The 23247-nt window shown below is 52.8% G+C and overlaps 21 non-coding genes and 1 pseudogene across 21 annotated transcripts; 11 read left to right on the forward strand and 11 right to left on the reverse strand.

Moving 5' to 3' along the window:
• Window positions 1-794: 794 nt before the first annotated feature.
• On the reverse strand, window positions 795-901 carry LOC136953250 (U6 spliceosomal RNA). The gene has a single exon (XR_010877939.1). It is a non-coding gene; the product is annotated as a U6 spliceosomal RNA (small nuclear RNA).
• Window positions 902-1140: 239 nt separating this feature from the next.
• LOC136954128 (U2 spliceosomal RNA) lies at window positions 1141-1337 on the forward strand. Its single transcript, XR_010878079.1, has one exon. It is a non-coding gene; the product is annotated as a U2 spliceosomal RNA (small nuclear RNA).
• A 938-nt stretch (window positions 1338-2275) lies between these two features.
• Window positions 2276-2382, reverse strand: LOC136953261 (U6 spliceosomal RNA). Its single transcript, XR_010877940.1, has one exon. It is a non-coding gene; the product is annotated as a U6 spliceosomal RNA (small nuclear RNA).
• A 239-nt stretch (window positions 2383-2621) lies between these two features.
• Window positions 2622-2818, forward strand: LOC136954136 (U2 spliceosomal RNA). Its single transcript, XR_010878081.1, has one exon. It is a non-coding gene; the product is annotated as a U2 spliceosomal RNA (small nuclear RNA).
• A 938-nt stretch (window positions 2819-3756) lies between these two features.
• Window positions 3757-3863, reverse strand: LOC136953272 (U6 spliceosomal RNA). The gene has a single exon (XR_010877941.1). It is a non-coding gene; the product is annotated as a U6 spliceosomal RNA (small nuclear RNA).
• A 239-nt stretch (window positions 3864-4102) lies between these two features.
• Window positions 4103-4299, forward strand: LOC136954142 (U2 spliceosomal RNA). The gene has a single exon (XR_010878082.1). It is a non-coding gene; the product is annotated as a U2 spliceosomal RNA (small nuclear RNA).
• A 973-nt stretch (window positions 4300-5272) lies between these two features.
• On the reverse strand, window positions 5273-5379 carry LOC136953294 (U6 spliceosomal RNA). The gene has a single exon (XR_010877943.1). It is a non-coding gene; the product is annotated as a U6 spliceosomal RNA (small nuclear RNA).
• A 239-nt stretch (window positions 5380-5618) lies between these two features.
• On the forward strand, window positions 5619-5815 carry LOC136954148 (U2 spliceosomal RNA). Its single transcript, XR_010878083.1, has one exon. It is a non-coding gene; the product is annotated as a U2 spliceosomal RNA (small nuclear RNA).
• Window positions 5816-6794: 979 nt separating this feature from the next.
• Window positions 6795-6901, reverse strand: LOC136953305 (U6 spliceosomal RNA). Its single transcript, XR_010877944.1, has one exon. It is a non-coding gene; the product is annotated as a U6 spliceosomal RNA (small nuclear RNA).
• Window positions 6902-7140: 239 nt separating this feature from the next.
• LOC136954154 (U2 spliceosomal RNA) lies at window positions 7141-7337 on the forward strand. Its single transcript, XR_010878084.1, has one exon. It is a non-coding gene; the product is annotated as a U2 spliceosomal RNA (small nuclear RNA).
• A 955-nt stretch (window positions 7338-8292) lies between these two features.
• Window positions 8293-8399, reverse strand: LOC136953316 (U6 spliceosomal RNA). The gene has a single exon (XR_010877945.1). It is a non-coding gene; the product is annotated as a U6 spliceosomal RNA (small nuclear RNA).
• A 239-nt stretch (window positions 8400-8638) lies between these two features.
• On the forward strand, window positions 8639-8835 carry LOC136954156 (U2 spliceosomal RNA). Its single transcript, XR_010878085.1, has one exon. It is a non-coding gene; the product is annotated as a U2 spliceosomal RNA (small nuclear RNA).
• Window positions 8836-9773: 938 nt separating this feature from the next.
• Window positions 9774-9880, reverse strand: LOC136953327 (U6 spliceosomal RNA). The gene has a single exon (XR_010877946.1). It is a non-coding gene; the product is annotated as a U6 spliceosomal RNA (small nuclear RNA).
• Window positions 9881-10119: 239 nt separating this feature from the next.
• LOC136954159 (U2 spliceosomal RNA) lies at window positions 10120-10316 on the forward strand. Its single transcript, XR_010878086.1, has one exon. It is a non-coding gene; the product is annotated as a U2 spliceosomal RNA (small nuclear RNA).
• A 973-nt stretch (window positions 10317-11289) lies between these two features.
• On the reverse strand, window positions 11290-11396 carry LOC136953339 (U6 spliceosomal RNA). Its single transcript, XR_010877947.1, has one exon. It is a non-coding gene; the product is annotated as a U6 spliceosomal RNA (small nuclear RNA).
• A 239-nt stretch (window positions 11397-11635) lies between these two features.
• On the forward strand, window positions 11636-11832 carry LOC136954165 (U2 spliceosomal RNA). Its single transcript, XR_010878087.1, has one exon. It is a non-coding gene; the product is annotated as a U2 spliceosomal RNA (small nuclear RNA).
• Window positions 11833-12802: 970 nt separating this feature from the next.
• Window positions 12803-12909, reverse strand: LOC136953361 (U6 spliceosomal RNA). Its single transcript, XR_010877949.1, has one exon. It is a non-coding gene; the product is annotated as a U6 spliceosomal RNA (small nuclear RNA).
• A 239-nt stretch (window positions 12910-13148) lies between these two features.
• Window positions 13149-13345, forward strand: LOC136954170 (U2 spliceosomal RNA). Its single transcript, XR_010878090.1, has one exon. It is a non-coding gene; the product is annotated as a U2 spliceosomal RNA (small nuclear RNA).
• Window positions 13346-14315: 970 nt separating this feature from the next.
• LOC136953372 (U6 spliceosomal RNA) lies at window positions 14316-14422 on the reverse strand. Its single transcript, XR_010877950.1, has one exon. It is a non-coding gene; the product is annotated as a U6 spliceosomal RNA (small nuclear RNA).
• A 6228-nt stretch (window positions 14423-20650) lies between these two features.
• On the forward strand, window positions 20651-20831 carry LOC136952832 (U2 spliceosomal RNA; annotated as a pseudogene).
• A 952-nt stretch (window positions 20832-21783) lies between these two features.
• On the reverse strand, window positions 21784-21890 carry LOC136953383 (U6 spliceosomal RNA). Its single transcript, XR_010877951.1, has one exon. It is a non-coding gene; the product is annotated as a U6 spliceosomal RNA (small nuclear RNA).
• Window positions 21891-22129: 239 nt separating this feature from the next.
• Window positions 22130-22326, forward strand: LOC136954183 (U2 spliceosomal RNA). The gene has a single exon (XR_010878093.1). It is a non-coding gene; the product is annotated as a U2 spliceosomal RNA (small nuclear RNA).
• Window positions 22327-23247: the final 921 nt, after the last annotated feature.

Below are 23247 nucleotides of genomic sequence, written 5' to 3' on the forward strand. Positions count from 1 at the left end.
CAGTCTCTACTTGATGGCTCTCACATCTCGTTGTGTAACTTACTGTAGCATTGCGAGTCATACGTTCATAAGTGAAGATGTGGACTTATGGGTTGTTCTTGGGCATAAGAGGAATTGTCAAGCATTGTTCTGTGGATTCTCGGTCTCCTGAGACCTTCTCCTCAGCTCTGGCTTTGTCCTTGTAATTCCTCACCTCTGGCTTTCCATCTCTGGTTTACAATAATCATGATGGTGTAGGTAAGAGTCCACCTAAGAGTCCACCTTCCTTTTGTCACACACGTTTGCCTTGTAATTGATTTCATTCATTTGCCATGTTATTTCATGTACGTTTCATTTGAACGTACTTACTTACTTACCTTGACCATTCTTGCTCTGATTGAACCCATCGAGTCAAATAAGCAAGTGTGTAATTCCATTGGTATTGGCCTCATTTGGCGGTTCATGTTAATACACTGCTCAGTTTCCCCATCTTCCTTGAAACCATAGGGGAATCATTTTCAGTCGTTTGGCCAATATTTACCCCCCCTAGAGGAGTGTGCATGCGCGTGCGTGCGTGCGTACGTAACCAACCAACAAACCAACAAACAAACTAGTGAATAAATGCCCAAAAATAAGGAATACGCCGGTGAGGCGAAGCCCTTTTCCTTTGGCCTGCCGTTTTCCCGCCCTTTTACTTAAAAAAAAACAAAAAATAAAATGGGGATCGTTTGTTTGTTTACAACTAGGTGGTCGTCGGTCAAGGTCTAACCCTAGCCCTAGCCCTAACCCTAAAAGGTGGAATGATGATGATGATCCAAAATTCGGAACGCTTCACGGATTTGCGTGTCATCCTTTCGCAGGGGCCATGCTAATCTTCTCTGTATCGATCCAATTTTATTAGATGTGCTGCCGTAGCGAGCACAAGACAGGCAGCTGCACCGACCCCTATATATCCGGCACGTCACTGGTCGAGTCGTCTTGGGGCGGGGTTGAAGCGCGAGGGCCGGCCCCCTCGCCATCCCCTCTACCCCTCCCCTCTACCCCTACTGCTAACCCCTACACCCCCTACTCTAGTCTAGTCTCGTCGTTGTCGTCCGTCACCGTGGAGCAGCGCAAGGGTACTGAGGGGCCGTGCGCGGGTATCGTGGAGTAATGGGGGTCATCGCTTCTCGGCCTTTTGGCTCAGATCAAGTGTAGTTTCTGTTCTTGTCAGTTTAATATCTGATAGGTCACCCACGGGGGCGACCAGTTCTTATTAAGCAGATTTTTGCAAACAGGGAGCCGGAACGAGGGCTCGCTCCGTCCGCTCCGCGCATCGCCCCGGTATCGCAGCTCCTCCGGGGAACGGTGCACTCTTTCTAAGCGTGTCAAAGGGAAACCCTGTGGGTGAGGTGAGTGAATGTGAGTGAGGTGAGTGAATGTGAGTGAGGTGAGAGGCCGGGTGTCATCATGCCCCCACCAGTCATATGCTTAAAATCTCGAGTTGCTGGACGCAGCAGTCTCTACTTGATGGCTCTCACATCTCGTTGTGTAACTTACTGTAGCATTGCGAGTCATACGTTCATAAGTGAAGATGTGGACTTATGGGTTGTTCTTGGGCATAAGAGGAATTGTCAAGCATTGTTCTGTGGATTCTCGGTCTCCTGAGACCTTCTCCTCAGCTCTGGCTTTGTCCTTGTAATTCCTCACCTCTGGCTTTCCATCTCTGGTTTACAATAATCATGATGGTGTAGGTAAGAGTCCACCTAAGAGTCCACCTTCCTTTTGTCACACACGTTTGCCTTGTAATTGATTTCATTCATTTGCCATGTTATTTCATGTACGTTTCATTTGAACGTACTTACTTACTTACCTTGACCATTCTTGCTCTGATTGAACCCATCGAGTCAAATAAGCAAGTGTGTAATTCCATTGGTATTGGCCTCATTTGGCGGTTCATGTTAATACACTGCTCAGTTTCCCCATCTTCCTTGAAACCATAGGGGAATCATTTTCAGTCGTTTGGCCAATATTTACCCCCCCTAGAGGAGTGTGCATGCGCGTGCGTGCGTGCGTACGTAACCAACCAACAAACCAACAAACAAACTAGTGAATAAATGCCCAAAAATAAGGAATACGCCGGTGAGGCGAAGCCCTTTTCCTTTGGCCTGCCGTTTTCCCGCCCTTTTACTTAAAAAAAAACAAAAAATAAAATGGGGATCGTTTGTTTGTTTACAACTAGGTGGTCGTCGGTCAAGGTCTAACCCTAGCCCTAGCCCTAGCCCTAACCCTAAAAGGTGGAATGATGATGATGATCCAAAATTCGGAACGCTTCACGGATTTGCGTGTCATCCTTTCGCAGGGGCCATGCTAATCTTCTCTGTATCGATCCAATTTTATTAGATGTGCTGCCGTAGCGAGCACAAGACAGGCAGCTGCACCGACCCCTATATATCCGGCACGTCACTGGTCGAGTCGTCTTGGGGCGGGGTTGAAGCGCGAGGGCCGGCCCCCTCGCCATCCCCTCTACCCCTCCCCTCTACCCCTACTGCTAACCCCTACACCCCCTACTCTAGTCTAGTCTCGTCGTTGTCGTCCGTCACCGTGGAGCAGCGCAAGGGTACTGAGGGGCCGTGCGCGGGTATCGTGGAGTAATGGGGGTCATCGCTTCTCGGCCTTTTGGCTCAGATCAAGTGTAGTTTCTGTTCTTGTCAGTTTAATATCTGATAGGTCACCCACGGGGGCGACCAGTTCTTATTAAGCAGATTTTTGCAAACAGGGAGCCGGAACGAGGGCTCGCTCCGTCCGCTCCGCGCATCGCCCCGGTATCGCAGCTCCTCCGGGGAACGGTGCACTCTTTCTAAGCGTGTCAAAGGGAAACCCTGTGGGTGAGGTGAGTGAATGTGAGTGAGGTGAGTGAATGTGAGTGAGGTGAGAGGCCGGGTGTCATCATGCCCCCACCAGTCATATGCTTAAAATCTCGAGTTGCTGGACGCAGCAGTCTCTACTTGATGGCTCTCACATCTCGTTGTGTAACTTACTGTAGCATTGCGAGTCATACGTTCATAAGTGAAGATGTGGACTTATGGGTTGTTCTTGGGCATAAGAGGAATTGTCAAGCATTGTTCTGTGGATTCTCGGTCTCCTGAGACCTTCTCCTCAGCTCTGGCTTTGTCCTTGTAATTCCTCACCTCTGGCTTTCCATCTCTGGTTTACAATAATCATGATGGTGTAGGTAAGAGTCCACCTAAGAGTCCACCTTCCTTTTGTCACACACGTTTGCCTTGTAATTGATTTCATTCATTTGCCATGTTATTTCATGTACGTTTCATTTGAACGTACTTACTTACTTACCTTGACCATTCTTGCTCTGATTGAACCCATCGAGTCAAATAAGCAAGTGTGTAATTCCATTGGTATTGGCCTCATTTGGCGGTTCATGTTAATACACTGCTCAGTTTCCCCATCTTCCTTGAAACCATAGGGGAATCATTTTCAGTCGTTTGGCCAATATTTACCCCCCCTAGAGGAGTGTGCATGCGCGTGCGTGCGTGCGTACGTAACCAACCAACAAACCAACAAACAAACTAGTGAATAAATGCCCAAAAATAAGGAATACGCCGGTGAGGCGAAGCCCTTTTCCTTTGGCCTGCCGTTTTCCCGCCCTTTTACTTAAAAAAAAACAAAAAATAAAATGGGGATCGTTTGTTTGTTTACAACTAGGTGGTCGTCGGTCAAGGTCTAACCCTAGCCCTAGCCCTAGCCCTAACCCTAAAAGGTGGAATGATGATGATGATCCAAAATTCGGAACGCTTCACGGATTTGCGTGTCATCCTTTCGCAGGGGCCATGCTAATCTTCTCTGTATCGATCCAATTTTATTAGATGTGCTGCCGTAGCGAGCACAAGACAGGCAGCTGCACCGACCCCTATATATCCGGCACGTCACTGGTCGAGTCGTCTTGGGGCGGGGTTGAAGCGCGAGGGCCGGCCCCCTCGCCATCCCCTCTACCCCTCCCCTCTACCCCTACTGCTAACCCCTACACCCCCTACTCTAGTCTAGTCTCGTCGTTGTCGTCCGTCACCGTGGAGCAGCGCAAGGGTACTGAGGGGCCGTGCGCGGGTATCGTGGAGTAATGGGGGTCATCGCTTCTCGGCCTTTTGGCTCAGATCAAGTGTAGTTTCTGTTCTTGTCAGTTTAATATCTGATAGGTCACCCACGGGGGCGACCAGTTCTTATTAAGCAGATTTTTGCAAACAGGGAGCCGGAACGAGGGCTCGCTCCGTCCGCTCCGCGCATCGCCCCGGTATCGCAGCTCCTCCGGGGAACGGTGCACTCTTTCTAAGCGTGTCAAAGGGAAACCCTGTGGGTGAGGTGAGTGAATGTGAGTGAGGTGAGTGAATGTGAGTGAGGTGAGTGAATGTGAGTGAGGTGAGAGGCCGGGTGTCATCATGCCCCCACCAGTCATATGCTTAAAATCTCGAGTTGCTGGACGCAGCAGTCTCTACTTGATGGCTCTCACATCTCGTTGTGTAACTTACTGTAGCATTGCGAGTCATACGTTCATAAGTGAAGATGTGGACTTATGGGTTGTTCTTGGGCATAAGAGGAATTGTCAAGCATTGTTCTGTGGATTCTCGGTCTCCTGAGACCTTCTCCTCAGCTCTGGCTTTGTCCTTGTAATTCCTCACCTCTGGCTTTCCATCTCTGGTTTACAATAATCATGATGGTGTAGGTAAGAGTCCACCTAAGAGTCCACCTTCCTTTTGTCACACACGTTTGCCTTGTAATTGATTTCATTCATTTGCCATGTTATTTCATGTACGTTTCATTTGAACGTACTTACTTACTTACCTTGACCATTCTTGCTCTGATTGAACCCATCGAGTCAAATAAGCAAGTGTGTAATTCCATTGGTATTGGCCTCATTTGGCGGTTCATGTTAATACACTGCTCAGTTTCCCCATCTTCCTTGAAACCATAGGGGAATCATTTTCAGTCGTTTGGCCAATATTTACCCCCCCTAGAGGAGTGTGCATGCGCGTGCGTGCGTGCGTGCGTGCGTACGTAACCAACCAACAAACCAACAAACAAACTAGTGAATAAATGCCCAAAAATAAGGAATACGCCGGTGAGGCGAAGCCCTTTTCCTTTGGCCTGCCGTTTTCCCGCCCTTTTACTTAAAAAAAAACAAAAAAACAAAAAAAAAATTGGGGATCGTTTGTTTGTTTACAACTAGGTGGTCGTCGGTCAAGGTCTAACCCTAGCCCTAGCCCTAGCCCTAACCCTAAAAGGTGGAATGATGATGATGATCCAAAATTCGGAACGCTTCACGGATTTGCGTGTCATCCTTTCGCAGGGGCCATGCTAATCTTCTCTGTATCGATCCAATTTTATTAGATGTGCTGCCGTAGCGAGCACAAGACAGGCAGCTGCACCGACCCCTATATATCCGGCACGTCACTGGTCAAGTCGTCTTGGGGCGGGGTTGAAGCGCGAGGGCCGGCCCCCTCGCCATCCCCTCTACCCCTCCCCTCTACCCCTACTGCTAACCCCTACACCCCCTACTCTAGTCTAGTCTCGTCGTTGTCGTCCGTCACCGTGGAGCAGCGCAAGGGTACTGAGGGGCCGTGCGCGGGTATCGTGGAGTAATGGGGGTCATCGCTTCTCGGCCTTTTGGCTCAGATCAAGTGTAGTTTCTGTTCTTGTCAGTTTAATATCTGATAGGTCACCCACGGGGGCGACCAGTTCTTATTAAGCAGATTTTTGCAAACAGGGAGCCGGAACGAGGGCTCGCTCCGTCCGCTCCGCGCATCGCCCCGGTATCGCAGCTCCTCCGGGGAACGGTGCACTCTTTCTAAGCGTGTCAAAGGGAAACCCTGTGGGTGAGGTGAGTGAATGTGAGTGAGGTGAGTGAATGTGAGTGAGGTGAGTGAATGTGAGTGAGGTGAGTGAATGTGAGTGAGGTGAGAGGCCGGGTGTCATCATGCCCCCACCAGTCATATGCTTAAAATCTCGAGTTGCTGGACGCAGCAGTCTCTACTTGATGGCTCTCACATCTCGTTGTGTAACTTACTGTAGCATTGCGAGTCATACGTTCATAAGTGAAGATGTGGACTTATGGGTTGTTCTTGGGCATAAGAGGAATTGTCAAGCATTGTTCTGTGGATTCTCGGTCTCCTGAGACCTTCTCCTCAGCTCTGGCTTTGTCCTTGTAATTCCTCACCTCTGGCTTTCCATCTCTGGTTTACAATAATCATGATGGTGTAGGTAAGAGTCCACCTAAGAGTCCACCTTCCTTTTGTCACACACGTTTGCCTTTTAATTGATTTCATTCATTTGCCATGTTATTTCATGTACGTTTCATTTGAACGTACTTACTTACTTACCTTGACCATTCTTGCTCTGATTGAACCCATCGAGTCAAATAAGCAAGTGTGTAATTCAATTGGTATTGGCCTCATTTGGCGGTTCATGTTAATACACTGCTCAGTTTCCCCATCTTCCTTGAAACCATAGGGGAATCATTTTCAGTCGTTTGGCCAATATTTACCCCCCCTAGAGGAGTGTGCACGCGCGTGCGTGCGTGCGTACGTAACCAACCAACAAACCAACAAACAAACTAGTGAATAAATGCCCAAAAATAAGGAATACGCCGGTGAGGCGAAGCCCTTTTCCTTTGGCCTGCCGTTTTCCCGCCCTTTTACTTAAAAAAAAAACAAAAAAACAAAAAAAAAATTGGGGATCGTTTGTTTGTTTACAACTAGGTGGTCGTCGGTCAAGGTCTAACCCTAGCCCTAGCCCTAACCCTAAAAGGTGGAATGATGATGATGATCCAAAATTCGGAACGCTTCACGGATTTGCGTGTCATCCTTTCGCAGGGGCCATGCTAATCTTCTCTGTATCGATCCAATTTTATTAGATGTGCTGCCGTAGCGAGCACAAGACAGGCAGCTGCACCGACCCCTATATATCCGGCACGTCACTGGTCGAGTCGTCTTGGGGCGGGGTTGAAGCGCGAGGGCCGGCCCCCTCGCCATCCCCTCTACCCCTCCCCTCTACCCCTACTGCTAACCCCTACACCCCCTACTCTAGTCTAGTCTCGTCGTTGTCGTCCGTCACCGTGGAGCAGCGCAAGGGTACTGAGGGGCCGTGCGCGGGTATCGTGGAGTAATGGGGGTCATCGCTTCTCGGCCTTTTGGCTCAGATCAAGTGTAGTTTCTGTTCTTGTCAGTTTAATATCTGATAGGTCACCCACGGGGGCGACCAGTTCTTATTAAGCAGATTTTTGCAAACAGGGAGCCGGAACGAGGGCTCGCTCCGTCCGCTCCGCGCATCGCCCCGGTATCGCAGCTCCTCCGGGGAACGGTGCACTCTTTCTAAGCGTGTCAAAGGGAAACCCTGTGGGTGAGGTGAGTGAATGTGAGTGAGGTGAGTGAATGTGAGTGAGGTGAGTGAATGTGAGTGAGGTGAGAGGCCGGGTGTCATCATGCCCCCACCAGTCATATGCTTAAAATCTCGAGTTGCTGGACGCAGCAGTCTCTACTTGATGGCTCTCACATCTCGTTGTGTAACTTACTGTAGCATTGCGAGTCATACGTTCATAAGTGAAGATGTGGACTTATGGGTTGTTCTTGGGCATAAGAGGAATTGTCAAGCATTGTTCTGTGGATTCTCGGTCTCCTGAGACCTTCTCCTCAGCTCTGGCTTTGTCCTTGTAATTCCTCACCTCTGGCTTTCCATCTCTGGTTTACAATAATCATGATGGTGTAGGTAAGAGTCCACCTAAGAGTCCACCTTCCTTTTGTCACACACGTTTGCCTTGTAATTGATTTCATTCATTTGCCATGTTATTTCATGTACGTTTCATTTGAACGTACTTACTTACTTACCTTGACCATTCTTGCTCTGATTGAACCCATCGAGTCAAATAAGCAAGTGTGTAATTCAATTGGTATTGGCCTCATTTGGCGGTTCATGTTAATACACTGCTCAGTTTCCCCATCTTCCTTGAAACCATAGGGGAATCATTTTCAGTCGTTTGGCCAATATTTACCCCCCCTAGAGGAGTGTGCATGCGCGTGCGTGCGTGCGTGCGTACGTAACCAACCAACAAACCAACAAACAAACTAGTGAATAAATGCCCAAAAATAAGGAATACGCCGGTGAGGCGAAGCCCTTTTCCTTTGGCCTGCCGTTTTCCCGCCCTTTTACTTAAAAAAAAACAAAAAATAAAATGGGGATCGTTTGTTTGTTTACAACTAGGTGGTCGTCGGTCAAGGTCTAACCCTAGCCCTAGCCCTAACCCTAAAAGGTGGAATGATGATGATGATCCAAAATTCGGAACGCTTCACGGATTTGCGTGTCATCCTTTCGCAGGGGCCATGCTAATCTTCTCTGTATCGATCCAATTTTATTAGATGTGCTGCCGTAGCGAGCACAAGACAGGCAGCTGCACCGACCCCTATATATCCGGCACGTCACTGGTCGAGTCGTCTTGGGGCGGGGTTGAAGCGCGAGGGCCGGCCCCCTCGCCATCCCCTCTACCCCTCCCCTCTACCCCTACTGCTAACCCCTACACCCCCTACTCTAGTCTAGTCTCGTCGTTGTCGTCCGTCACCGTGGAGCAGCGCAAGGGTACTGAGGGGCCGTGCGCGGGTATCGTGGAGTAATGGGGGTCATCGCTTCTCGGCCTTTTGGCTCAGATCAAGTGTAGTTTCTGTTCTTGTCAGTTTAATATCTGATAGGTCACCCACGGGGGCGACCAGTTCTTATTAAGCAGATTTTTGCAAACAGGGAGCCGGAACGAGGGCTCGCTCCGTCCGCTCCGCGCATCGCCCCGGTATCGCAGCTCCTCCGGGGAACGGTGCACTCTTTCTAAGCGTGTCAAAGGGAAACCCTGTGGGTGAGGTGAGTGAATGTGAGTGAGGTGAGTGAATGTGAGTGAGGTGAGAGGCCGGGTGTCATCATGCCCCCACCAGTCATATGCTTAAAATCTCGAGTTGCTGGACGCAGCAGTCTCTACTTGATGGCTCTCACATCTCGTTGTGTAACTTACTGTAGCATTGCGAGTCATACGTTCATAAGTGAAGATGTGGACTTATGGGTTGTTCTTGGGCATAAGAGGAATTGTCAAGCATTGTTCTGTGGATTCTCGGTCTCCTGAGACCTTCTCCTCAGCTCTGGCTTTGTCCTTGTAATTCCTCACCTCTGGCTTTCCATCTCTGGTTTACAATAATCATGATGGTGTAGGTAAGAGTCCACCTAAGAGTCCACCTTCCTTTTGTCACACACGTTTGCCTTGTAATTGATTTCATTCATTTGCCATGTTATTTCATGTACGTTTCATTTGAACGTACTTACTTACTTACCTTGACCATTCTTGCTCTGATTGAACCCATCGAGTCAAATAAGCAAGTGTGTAATTCCATTGGTATTGGCCTCATTTGGCGGTTCATGTTAATACACTGCTCAGTTTCCCCATCTTCCTTGAAACCATAGGGGAATCATTTTCAGTCGTTTGGCCAATATTTACCCCCCCTAGAGGAGTGTGCATGCGCGTGCGTGCGTGCGTACGTAACCAACCAACAAACCAACAAACAAACTAGTGAATAAATGCCCAAAAATAAGGAATACGCCGGTGAGGCGAAGCCCTTTTCCTTTGGCCTGCCGTTTTCCCGCCCTTTTACTTAAAAAAAAACAAAAAATAAAATGGGGATCGTTTGTTTGTTTACAACTAGGTGGTCGTCGGTCAAGGTCTAACCCTAGCCCTAGCCCTAGCCCTAACCCTAAAAGGTGGAATGATGATGATGATCCAAAATTCGGAACGCTTCACGGATTTGCGTGTCATCCTTTCGCAGGGGCCATGCTAATCTTCTCTGTATCGATCCAATTTTATTAGATGTGCTGCCGTAGCGAGCACAAGACAGGCAGCTGCACCGACCCCTATATATCCGGCACGTCACTGGTCGAGTCGTCTTGGGGCGGGGTTGAAGCGCGAGGGCCGGCCCCCTCGCCATCCCCTCTACCCCTCCCCTCTACCCCTACTGCTAACCCCTACACCCCCTACTCTAGTCTAGTCTCGTCGTTGTCGTCCGTCACCGTGGAGCAGCGCAAGGGTACTGAGGGGCCGTGCGCGGGTATCGTGGAGTAATGGGGGTCATCGCTTCTCGGCCTTTTGGCTCAGATCAAGTGTAGTTTCTGTTCTTGTCAGTTTAATATCTGATAGGTCACCCACGGGGGCGACCAGTTCTTATTAAGCAGATTTTTGCAAACAGGGAGCCGGAACGAGGGCTCGCTCCGTCCGCTCCGCGCATCGCCCCGGTATCGCAGCTCCTCCGGGGAACGGTGCACTCTTTCTAAGCGTGTCAAAGGGAAACCCTGTGGGTGAGGTGAGTGAATGTGAGTGAGGTGAGTGAATGTGAGTGAGGTGAGTGAATGTGAGTGAGGTGAGAGGCCGGGTGTCATCATGCCCCCACCAGTCATATGCTTAAAATCTCGAGTTGCTGGACGCAGCAGTCTCTACTTGATGGCTCTCACATCTCGTTGTGTAACTTACTGTAGCATTGCGAGTCATACGTTCATAAGTGAAGATGTGGACTTATGGGTTGTTCTTGGGCATAAGAGGAATTGTCAAGCATTGTTCTGTGGATTCTCGGTCTCCTGAGACCTTCTCCTCAGCTCTGGCTTTGTCCTTGTAATTCCTCACCTCTGGCTTTCCATCTCTGGTTTACAATAATCATGATGGTGTAGGTAAGAGTCCACCTAAGAGTCCACCTTCCTTTTGTCACACACGTTTGCCTTGTAATTGATTTCATTCATTTGCCATGTTATTTCATGTACGTTTCATTTGAACGTACTTACTTACTTACCTTGACCATTCTTGCTCTGATTGAACCCATCGAGTCAAATAAGCAAGTGTGTAATTCCATTGGTATTGGCCTCATTTGGCGGTTCATGTTAATACACTGCTCAGTTTCCCCATCTTCCTTGAAACCATAGGGGAATCATTTTCAGTCGTTTGGCCAATATTTACCCCCCCTAGAGGAGTGTGCATGCGCGTGCGTGCGTGCGTGCGTGCGTACGTAACCAACCAACAAACCAACAAACAAACTAGTGAATAAATGCCCAAAAATAAGGAATACGCCGGTGAGGCGAAGCCCTTTTCCTTTGGCCTGCCGTTTTCCCGCCCTTTTACTTAAAAAAAAACAAAAAAACAAAAAAAAAATTGGGGATCGTTTGTTTGTTTACAACTAGGTGGTCGTCGGTCAAGGTCTAACCCTAGCCCTAGCCCTAGCCCTAACCCTAAAAGGTGGAATGATGATGATGATCCAAAATTCGGAACGCTTCACGGATTTGCGTGTCATCCTTTCGCAGGGGCCATGCTAATCTTCTCTGTATCGATCCAATTTTATTAGATGTGCTGCCGTAGCGAGCACAAGACAGGCAGCTGCACCGACCCCTATATATCCGGCACGTCACTGGTCAAGTCGTCTTGGGGCGGGGTTGAAGCGCGAGGGCCGGCCCCCTCGCCATCCCCTCTACCCCTCCCCTCTACCCCTACTGCTAACCCCTACACCCCCTACTCTAGTCTAGTCTCGTCGTTGTCGTCCGTCACCGTGGAGCAGCGCAAGGGTACTGAGGGGCCGTGCGCGGGTATCGTGGAGTAATGGGGGTCATCGCTTCTCGGCCTTTTGGCTCAGATCAAGTGTAGTTTCTGTTCTTGTCAGTTTAATATCTGATAGGTCACCCACGGGGGCGACCAGTTCTTATTAAGCAGATTTTTGCAAACAGGGAGCCGGAACGAGGGCTCGCTCCGTCCGCTCCGCGCATCGCCCCGGTATCGCAGCTCCTCCGGGGAACGGTGCACTCTTTCTAAGCGTGTCAAAGGGAAACCCTGTGGGTGAGGTGAGTGAATGTGAGTGAGGTGAGTGAATGTGAGTGAGGTGAGTGAATGTGAGTGAGGTGAGTGAATGTGAGTGAGGTGAGAGGCCGGGTGTCATCATGCCCCCACCAGTCATATGCTTAAAATCTCGAGTTGCTGGACGCAGCAGTCTCTACTTGATGGCTCTCACATCTCGTTGTGTAACTTACTGTAGCATTGCGAGTCATACGTTCATAAGTGAAGATGTGGACTTATGGGTTGTTCTTGGGCATAAGAGGAATTGTCAAGCATTGTTCTGTGGATTCTCGGTCTCCTGAGACCTTCTCCTCAGCTCTGGCTTTGTCCTTGTAATTCCTCACCTCTGGCTTTCCATCTCTGGTTTACAATAATCATGATGGTGTAGGTAAGAGTCCACCTAAGAGTCCACCTTCCTTTTGTCACACACGTTTGCCTTGTAATTGATTTCATTCATTTGCCATGTTATTTCATGTACGTTTCATTTGAACGTACTTACTTACTTACCTTGACCATTCTTGCTCTGATTGAACCCATCGAGTCAAATAAGCAAGTGTGTAATTCAATTGGTATTGGCCTCATTTGGCGGTTCATGTTAATACACTGCTCAGTTTCCCCATCTTCCTTGAAACCATAGGGGAATCATTTTCAGTCGTTTGGCCAATATTTACCCCCCCTAGAGGAGTGTGCACGCGCGTGCGTGCGTGCGTACGTAACCAACCAACAAACCAACAAACAAACTAGTGAATAAATGCCCAAAAATAAGGAATACGCCGGTGAGGCGAAGCCCTTTTCCTTTGGCCTGCCGTTTTCCCGCCCTTTTACTTAAAAAAAAAAAAAAAAAAAATTGGGGATCGTTTGTTTGTTTACAACTAGGTGGTCGTCGGTCAAGGTCTAACCCTAGCCCTAGCCCTAACCCTAAAAGGTGGAATGATGATGATGATCCAAAATTCGGAACGCTTCACGGATTTGCGTGTCATCCTTTCGCAGGGGCCATGCTAATCTTCTCTGTATCGATCCAATTTTATTAGATGTGCTGCCGTAGCGAGCACAAGACAGGCAGCTGCACCGACCCCTATATATCCGGCACGTCACTGGTCGAGTCGTCTTGGGGCGGGGTTGAAGCGCGAGGGCCGGCCCCCTCGCCATCCCCTCTACCCCTCCCCTCTACCCCTACTGCTAACCCCTACACCCCCTACTCTAGTCTAGTCTCGTCGTTGTCGTCCGTCACCGTGGAGCAGCGCAAGGGTACTGAGGGGCCGTGCGCGGGTATCGTGGAGTAATGGGGGTCATCGCTTCTCGGCCTTTTGGCTCAGATCAAGTGTAGTTTCTGTTCTTGTCAGTTTAATATCTGATAGGTCACCCACGGGGGCGACCAGTTCTTATTAAGCAGATTTTTGCAAACAGGGAGCCGGAACGAGGGCTCGCTCCGTCCGCTCCGCGCATCGCCCCGGTATCGCAGCTCCTCCGGGGAACGGTGCACTCTTTCTAAGCGTGTCAAAGGGAAACCCTGTGGGTGAGGTGAGTGAATGTGAGTGAGGTGAGTGAATGTGAGTGAGGTGAGTGAATGTGAGTGAGGTGAGTGAATGTGAGTGAGGTGAGAGGCCGGGTGTCATCATGCCCCCACCAGTCATATGCTTAAAATCTCGAGTTGCTGGACGCAGCAGTCTCTACTTGATGGCTCTCACATCTCGTTGTGTAACTTACTGTAGCATTGCGAGTCATACGTTCATAAGTGAAGATGTGGACTTATGGGTTGTTCTTGGGCATAAGAGGAATTGTCAAGCATTGTTCTGTGGATTCTCGGTCTCCTGAGACCTTCTCCTCAGCTCTGGCTTTGTCCTTGTAATTCCTCACCTCTGGCTTTCCATCTCTGGTTTACAATAATCATGATGGTGTAGGTAAGAGTCCACCTAAGAGTCCACCTTCCTTTTGTCACACACGTTTGCCTTGTAATTGATTTCATTCATTTGCCATGTTATTTCATGTACGTTTCATTTGAACGTACTTACTTACTTACCTTGACCATTCTTGCTCTGATTGAACCCATCGAGTCAAATAAGCAAGTGTGTAATTCAATTGGTATTGGCCTCATTTGGCGGTTCATGTTAATACACTGCTCAGTTTCCCCATCTTCCTTGAAACCATAGGGGAATCATTTTCAGTCGTTTGGCCAATATTTACCCCCCCTAGAGGAGTGTGCACGCGCGTGCGTGCGTGCGTACGTAACCAACCAACAAACCAACAAACAAACTAGTGAATAAATGCCCAAAAATAAGGAATACGCCGGTGAGGCGAAGCCCTTTTCCTTTGGCCTGCCGTTTTCCCGCCCTTTTACTTAAAAAAAACAAAAAAAAAAATTGGGGATCGTTTGTTTGTTTACAACTAGGTGGTCGTCGGTCAAGGTCTAACCCTAGCCCTAGCCCTAACCCTAAAAGGTGGAATGATGATGATGATCCAAAATTCGGAACGCTTCACGGATTTGCGTGTCATCCTTTCGCAGGGGCCATGCTAATCTTCTCTGTATCGATCCAATTTTATTAGATGTGCTGCCGTAGCGAGCACAAGACAGGCAGCTGCACCGACCCCTATATATCCGGCACGTCACTGGTCGAGTCGTCTTGGGGCGGGGTTGAAGCGCGAGGGCCGGCCCCCTCGCCATCCCCTCTACCCCTCCCCTCTACCCCTACTGCTAACCCCTACACCCCCTACTCTAGTCTAGTCTCGTCGTTGTCGTCCGTCACCGTGGAGCAGCGCAAGGGTACTGAGGGGCCGTGCGCGGGTATCGTGGAGTAATGGGGGTCATCGCTTCTCGGCCTTTTGGCTAAGATCAAAAGCTGCATCGCGGCCTTATCAAGCGATCGAGCGCCATTGAGGCGACAGTGGCAACCGGCGGTATTGCGGGAGGCGGTGGACCTGGAGTCGGCATTCTGGAGGCGGACGTGAACTGCGGCGGTGAGTCTGGGGCGGGGAGGGTTGGCGGTACCGGGAGTCGAGCGATGTATGGGGCACCGGTACCGTGCTTAGGGGGGATGGTCGCTGGGCCGAGTGCCGTGGGAGGGTTTGCCCCGACCACGGAGGGAGCGGCTGGGGTCGCGGCGGGGATCCTGCGGAGGACCCTGACCGGCGGACTGCAGGCCAGGGGGGACGGTGTGTCCCATGCTCCGGGGCCGGAGGCTGGCAGATCTGGTGGAGCCGGGGACGGAGGCGGAGTCCCCAATGCGGCCGGAGGTCCGGGCGGCGACAAAGGTCTGGGAGGCGGCGGAGCGCCTGGCGGAGGAGCGTCGGGAGACGGCGGAGCGCTGGGCGGCGGGGCGCTTGGCGGCGGAGCGCTTGGCGGCGGAGCGCTTGGCGGCGGAGGAGTGCAGGCTGGCGGCGGAGCGCTTGGCGGCGGAGGAGTGCTGGCTGGCGGCGGAGCACCGGGAGGTGGCGGAGCGCCTGGCGGAGGAGCGCCAGGAGGCGGAGCGCCGGGCGGAGGAGCGTCGGGAGGCGGAGCGCTTGGCGGTGGTGGAGGGCCGGCTGGCGGCGGTGGTGGCGCCTCTGGTGGCGGGAGGCCGATGGGACGGCCGCGGACGGGTATGAAGAACTCCCTCCGGTTTTCATGGAGGGACCCGGATGTGCCGCGGCTGTCGAGAGAGGTGTTCACCCGGCAGGTGGTGATCGCCATTTTAAAACTGACGCCGGCGGAGGTCCTGTGTCTACAGGACAACGTCCAGGAGAGGGGGTTCGATGTGACCCTGAAGACGGCGGCTATTGCGGCGTCCGTCCTGGGCTTGGTGAGGGCCCAGAGGGCGGTGGCGCCCCTTGGGTCGTATGAGGTGGTGGACCTTGACCGCCAGAATTTTAGGGTGGTGACGGTCCATTTATATAATGGGAACGTGTCGGAGCAGGCGGTGGCCGCGTTTCTCAGCCGCTATGGGGACGTGAAGTCAGGGGCCCGGTACGTCCTGGACTCGTTGGGGTACTGGACGGGGCGGCGCCAGTACCAGATGCTGCTGGGTGAGGACGGAGCGGGGATGGACGGGCTACAGCACCCCCCGGCCTATTTTTCCATCGGGAGTGACAGGGGCTATTTGTTCTATGCTCGCCAGCCCCCTTGCTGCAGGAGGTGTCGCCGGGTGGGGCACACGGAGGTGACATGTGGGGGGCCCCGCTGCGGGGTGTGTGGTGAGGAGGGGCACGTGGCACGGAACTGCCACGTGCCAAAGACCTGCCACCGCTGTGGTGCGGCGGGGCACCTAATGAGGTCGTGCCCTGCCCGGGAGAGGAGTTATGCGGGAGCCGCAGCAAGGGAGGCTGGTGCCCCTGTCACCCCAGGCGTCGCCCCTGGTGCCCCGGGCGGGGCCCCTGACGCCCCAGAGGAGGCCCCGGAGGTTCCGGACGTAGCCCCCGACGCCCTGGTCACTCCAGAGACGGCGGAGGAGAGGGGGGAGGCGGCGGACGAAGAGGTCACCGCGTCCTCTCCGGAGGAAGACCTCACCATGGACGGGTTGCGGCAGCTGACGCGGGTGTTGGAGGAGTTGACGGCGCAGGCGGAGGTGACCCTAGATTCTGGGGAATCGAGGCTAGGGTCGGGTGGCGAGGTGGATGGTATGGTGAGGGCTGGAGGCGGCGGGTCGGGCCCGGCGGGGCTCGGGCAGCTGCAGCTGGTCCTGGACAGAGTGGATGGGGGGGAGGTGGGGGGGTCGAGGAACCCCCGCCGAAAGGCGAGTGCGCTCGCTGAGGGTGAGCGGTTTGTGGCAGGGGGGGCGGGGAGTAAGAGGGGGAAGGGGAGGGAGGGTAGACGAAGCGGGGAGAGGGGGCAAGGGCGGACTCTGCCCAGTTCGATGCCCGACACCCCGGTGGAGTTAGGTGGGGGTTTTATAGAGGGCGGGGAGGAGGAGGGGGAGCCAAACCCGGTGCCGGCCTCCTGGGGGGAAAGGATGGAGACGGAGGAGGGGGAGGGGAGTGGGAGTGGGGTGGGGGAGGATTTGTATGGGTGATAGGTTGGGGTCTTGGGGTTTTTTTTTCTTTTATGTATGTATCATGTCTTTCACTGTTTGTACTTTTAATTTGCGGGGATTGAGGGACAGGGTGAAGAGGGCGGCTGTTTTTTCGTTTTTGGGGGGTTTGAATTTCACTGTGTGTTTTGTACAGGAGGTGCACTTAAGGGACAGGGGTGATGTGGTGGGGTTTACGCGGGAGTGGGGAAGGGGGGGGTCTGTATGGAGTGTGGGGGGGGTGCACTCATCAGGGGTGGGGATTTTGTTTGGGGGCGGTGGGGTTCGGGTGGAGGGGTCTTTTATGATATCACAGGGGAGGGCCATGGGGGCTGATATTTGTGTGGGGGAAATGAAAATGCGGGTGATTTGCGTGTATGGGCCACAGGGGAGGGTGGCAAGGGGGGAGTTGGTGGAGTGTGTGGCCCCTCACTGTGCAACAAACAGGGTGTTGGTGGTAGGGGGGGATTTCAATGTTGAGTTAGGGGGCACGGGTGAGGTGAGTGTCGCAGCGTGGAGGGTTTTGTTTAGCGGGCATAGTTTGGTGGATGGGGGGAGGCGCACTACCCCTCATTTGGACGGGCCCACGTGGCGTAATTCCCGTGGGGTCCAGAAGCGTTTAGACTACGTTTTCTTGCCTCGGTCTTTGGGACCGGTGTCGGGCCGGGTGCTCCCTGTATTCTTCTCGGACCATGATGGGGTCCTCTTGACGGTGCGGGCCCGGGTGCCGGTCTTTGGCCGGGGGTACTGGCGCCTCAACCTGGGGGTCTTGGAGGAGCGGGAGTTCTGCGACTCCGTGGCCCACTTCTATCAGGGCCTCGTGGGCCTTAAGCCCTTCTACGCGGGGATGGTCGAGTGGTGGGAGACTGTTAAGGCCCGACTGAGGGACTTTATCCAGGGGCACTGCAGGAGGCAGGCGAAGGCTTTGAGGGCGGAGATCGCACGGCTGCAGCACCAACTTGAGCTGGAGCATTCCTTGGGAAACCTGGGAGTGTCCCCCGACTTGCAGCGGTGTGCCGCTCTCAAGGTCCGTTTGAGGGTCATCCATGAGCGTCGTGCTCGCGCCTACCTCTTGAGGGCGCGTCAGGATTTCTTGGAAGAGAATGAGACGTGCTCGGCCTCTTTCTTCGCCTCGGTCAAAGCGGCGAAGAGGAGGTCAGTGTTCGCGGGGGTGAGGGACCTCCAGGGCCACGTAGCAGCGGAGCCTGCCCGTATGGTGGAGGCCGCCACCGACTATTACCGCGTTTTGTTTAGTGCCAGGGAGGTAGATGAGGGTTATGGCGAGGTCTTCCTTAGAGCGTTGACCCGGCGGGCGCCTCCAGAGGTGGCGGCGGCCATGGAGGCGCCGTTGTCCCTTGGGGAGCTGGAGGGAGCACTGAGGCGCATGGGCCGGCGGAAGGTGCCGGGCCTCGATGGGCTGCCGGCCGAGTTCTATCTCAAGTTTTGGGATGTGATCGGGCCGGCGGTCCTCGAGGTCCTCACCGAGGTCCTCGGCACGGCGACCCTGGGAGGGTCGATGGCCGACGGGGTGCTGTCCCTCCTGTCGAAGGGAGGGGACGGCACCGACCTGGGGAACTGGCGGCCATTGACCATGCTGTGCGTGGACTACAAACTGTTGGCCAAGGTCTTGGCGGACCGGCTGCGCACAGCACTCCCGGGCGTCGTGCACGAGGACCAGACCTGTGGCGTAGGGGGCCGGTCCGTGCGCTGGAATCTCCAGCTGCTCCGGGACGTCATAGCCTGGGCCGGGGACCGCGGGCTGCCTCTGATGGTAGCCGGCCTCGACCAGGCAAAGGCGTTCGATAGGGTCCACAGAGGTTTTTTGTTTAAGGTGTTAGAGAGGCTAGGGATAGGGCACGTGTTCATCGGGTGGCTGAGTACTCTGTACTCGGCCGTGGGGTGCACGGTTTCTATCAATGGGCACTTGGGACAGAGGTTTGACTTGGTCTCAGGGGTTAGGCAAGGGTGCCCGCTCTCACCCCTGCTGTTCATCCTTTATATGGAGCCCCTGGCGGCGGCCATTCGGGCCGACCCCGGTGTTGATGGGATACTGGTACCAGGTAGCGGGGGCCTACGGGTCAAGATGACTCAGTACGCAGACGACACCACTCTGCTGCTGGGGAGCGACGCTAGCCTGATCCGAGCCTTGGAGACCTTCCAAGATTTCACGAAGGCCTCTGGTGCGGTGCTCAACCTCACCAAGTCGTCGGTGAAGTTCTTTGGGCGCTGGAGGGGAAGGACGGATGTACCAGGGGGGCTGGCTCACTGTGCAGGGCCCCTGCGGATCTTGGGGGTGCATTTTCAGGCAGCCCAGTGCGCCACGGCCAACTGGACCAGGCGCCTAACCGCGGTCGAGCGGAAGTTGTCCCTGTGGAAGGCCAGGACTTTGACATTCGTGGGGAAAGTACTGGTCCTGAAGATGGAGGTGTTGCCGACTCTCCTCTTCCTGGCTTACGTGTATCCCATGCCGGCCGGCATGCGGCGGCCCTTGACGCGGCTCGTGTTTCGCTTCCTCTGGGGGGGGAGATACGAGATCGTGTCGAGGGTCCGCATGCTGGCCCCCGTGAGTCAGGGGGGGAGGGACGTGCCGCACTTCCCGCTGAAACTTGACTGCGTGTTCGTTTGTTTTCTTTTGGGAGAGTTGTCCAGTCCGGTGCTGCACCCTTCTGGGCACTTCCTACGTTTTTTCTTTTCGTATCAGGCGAGGCACTTGATAGAGTGGTCCAACCTGGGCCCCCGGGCGGAGCAGCTGCCGTGGCACTTTGGCCAAGCGGCCAAGTGGATGAAGCTGCACCCTGCGGCCAGGGACCCGGTACTGGGCCTGAGTCAGAGGGCCCTGTATGCCGAGTTGGTGCAGGGAGTCTGTGCGCCGGCCGTGGTGGGGATACCCGCCGCGGTCTGGTCGTCAGTACAACTGCCCGGTCTTGACAACGGTCTCAAAGACCTGAATTGGCTGTGCCTTCACAAGGGCCTGCCGGTGCGGGAGATCATGCACCGGCACGGCCTGGCACGGACCTCGGTGTGCCCGCGGGCCACCTGTAGCGGTGACGAGTCCATAAGACACGTCATGTGGGACTGTCCTTTTGCGGGGGTAGTGTGGGCGAGGGCGGGGTTTTTGCTGGGCAGGGTGGTCACGGGGTTTAGGCTCACATGGGTGAGGGTGGAGAGGGGTGTGGGGTGGTCAGGGGGGAGGCGTAATCGCTTCCTCCTGTGGCTGATCATCAGCCTTTTTAAACGGGTGTTGTGGCAGGCGAGGAAGGAGTGGGTGCAGAGAGGGGTGGACTGGGGGGTGGAGGGGTGTGTTAAGAGGGTGGAGGATAGTCTACGGGTGAGGGTGGGGGTGGATGTGAGGAGGTGGGGGATGCACGCGGCCAGAGAGAGGTGGAAGGGGGGTCTTGGCCTCCTGTGAGGGGCGGGGTTTTTTTGGGTGGTGTTGGTTTTTGTGTGGGAGGGTCACCCTGTCTGTGTTTTTTGTGTTTTGCTGGGATTGGCCCTGAGCGTGGCCTTTGGCCCAGTGAGGTCCTGATTGTGTCCCTGTGTACCCTGCCCCTGTGTGAAGCCTCAGATTTTGTGTATTGCCACTACGGGTGGTTGGGGTGCGTTTATTGTTTCCTGTTATTCCTATTATTTGTTTTATTTAAGGATTTCACTTGTGTGTGTAAGGGGCTGGGGGTGTGGGGGTTTTTGGGAAGGGCGAGGGTTTATTGTGGTGTCTATGAGGGTGTATATGGGGATTGGGGTTTGTGCGGACAGTGTCGGTTGGGTGAGTGGGGTTTAGGCCCCACGCCTTTCTTGTGTTGTGTCTGTTGTGAATAAAACTTTTAAAACTAAAAAATTCTGTTCTTGTCAGTTTAATATCTGATAGGTCACCCACGGGGGCGACCAGTTCTTATTAAGCAGATTTTTGCAAACAGGGAGCCGGAACGAGGGCTCGCTCCGTCCGCTCCGCGCATCGCCCCGGTATCGCAGCTCCTCCGGGGAACGGTGCACTCTTTCTAAGCGTGTCAAAGGGAAACCCTGTGGGTGAGGTGAGTGAATGTGAGTGAGGTGAGTGAATGTGAGTGAGGTGAGAGGCCGGGTGTCATCATGCCCCCACCAGTCATATGCTTAAAATCTCGAGTTGCTGGACGCAGCAGTCTCTACTTGATGGCTCTCACATCTCGTTGTGTAACTTACTGTAGCATTGCGAGTCATACGTTCATAAGTGAAGATGTGGACTTATGGGTTGTTCTTGGGCATAAGAGGAATTGTCAAGCATTGTTCTGTGGATTCTCGGTCTCCTGAGACCTTCTCCTCAGCTCTGGCTTTGTCCTTGTAATTCCTCACCTCTGGCTTTCCATCTCTGGTTTACAATAATCATGATGGTGTAGGTAAGAGTCCACCTAAGAGTCCACCTTCCTTTTGTCACACACGTTTGCCTTGTAATTGATTTCATTCATTTGCCATGTTATTTCATGTACGTTTCATTTGAACGTACTTACTTACTTACCTTGACCATTCTTGCTCTGATTGAACCCATCGAGTCAAATAAGCAAGTGTGTAATTCCATTGGTATTGGCCTCATTTGGCGGTTCATGTTAATACACTGCTCAGTTTCCCCATCTTCCTTGAAACCATAGGGGAATCATTTTCAGTCGTTTGGCCAATATTTACCCCCCCTAGAGGAGTGTGCATGCGCGTGCGTGCGTGCGTGCGTGCGTACGTAACCAACCAACAAACCAACAAACAAACTAGTGAATAAATGCCCAAAAATAAGGAATACGCCGGTGAGGCGAAGCCCTTTTCCTTTGGCCTGCCGTTTTCCCGCCCTTTTACTTAAAAAAAAACAAAAAATAAAATGGGGATCGTTTGTTTGTTTACAACTAGGTGGTCGTCGGTCAAGGTCTAACCCTAGCCCTAGCCCTAGCCCTAGCCCTAACCCTAAAAGGTGGAATGATGATGATGATCCAAAATTCGGAACGCTTCACGGATTTGCGTGTCATCCTTTCGCAGGGGCCATGCTAATCTTCTCTGTATCGATCCAATTTTATTAGATGTGCTGCCGTAGCGAGCACAAGACAGGCAGCTGCACCGACCCCTATATATCCGGCACGTCACTGGTCGAGTCGTCTTGGGGCGGGGTTGAAGCGCGAGGGCCGGCCCCCTCGCCATCCCCTCTACCCCTCCCCTCTACCCCTACTGCTAACCCCTACACCCCCTACTCTAGTCTAGTCTCGTCGTTGTCGTCCGTCACCGTGGAGCAGCGCAAGGGTACTGAGGGGCCGTGCGCGGGTATCGTGGAGTAATGGGGGTCATCGCTTCTCGGCCTTTTGGCTCAGATCAAGTGTAGTTTCTGTTCTTGTCAGTTTAATATCTGATAGGTCACCCACGGGGGCGACCAGTTCTTATTAAGCAGATTTTTGCAAACAGGGAGCCGGAACGAGGGCTCGCTCCGTCCGCTCCGCGCATCGCCCCGGTATCGCAGCTCCTCCGGGGAACGGTGCACTCTTTCTAAGCGTGTCAAAGGGAAACCCTGTGGGTGAGGTGAGTGAATGTGAGTGAGGTGAGTGAATGTGAGTGAGGTGAGTGAATGTGAGTGAGGTGAGAGGCCGGGTGTCATCATGCCCCCACCAGTCATATGCTTAAAATCTCGAGTTGCTGGACGCAGCAGTCTCTACTTGATGGCTCTCACATCTCGTTGTGTAACTTACTGTAGCATTGCGAGTCATACGTTCATAAGTGAAGATGTGGACTTATGGGTTGTTCTTGGGCATAAGAGGAATTGTCAAGCATTGTTCTGTGGATTCTCGGTCTCCTGAGACCTTCTCCTCAGCTCTGGCTTTGTCCTTGTAATTCCTCACCTCTGGCTTTCCATCTCTGGTTTACAATAATCATGATGGTGTAGGTAAGAGTCCACCTAAGAGTCCACCTTCCTTTTGTCACACACGTTTGCCTTTTAATTGATTTCATTCATTTGCCATGTTATTTCATGTACGTTTCATTTGAACGTACTTACTTACTTACCTTGACCATTCTTGCTCTGATTGAACCCATCGAGTCAAATAAGCAAGTGTGTAATTCAATTGGTATTGGCCTCATTTGGCGGTTCATGTTAATACACTGCTCAGTTTCCCCATCTTCCTTGAAACCATAGGGGAATCATTTTCAGTCGTTTGGCCAATATTTACCCCCCCTAGAGGAGTGTGCACGCGCGTGCGTGCGTGCGTACGTAACCAACCAACAAACCAACAAACAAACTAGTGAATAAATGCCCAAAAATAAGGAATACGCCGGTGAGGCGAAGCCCTTTTCCTTTGGCCTGCCGTTTTCCCGCCCTTTTACTTAAAAAAAACAAAAAAAAAAATTGGGGATCGTTTGTTTGTTTACAACTAGGTGGTCGTCGGTCAAGGTCTAACCCTAGCCCTAGCCCTA

Source organism: Osmerus mordax, chromosome 1 (genome assembly GCF_038355195.1).
Source record: "Osmerus mordax isolate fOsmMor3 chromosome 1, fOsmMor3.pri, whole genome shotgun sequence".
NCBI lineage: Eukaryota > Metazoa > Chordata > Actinopteri > Osmeriformes > Osmeridae > Osmerus > Osmerus mordax.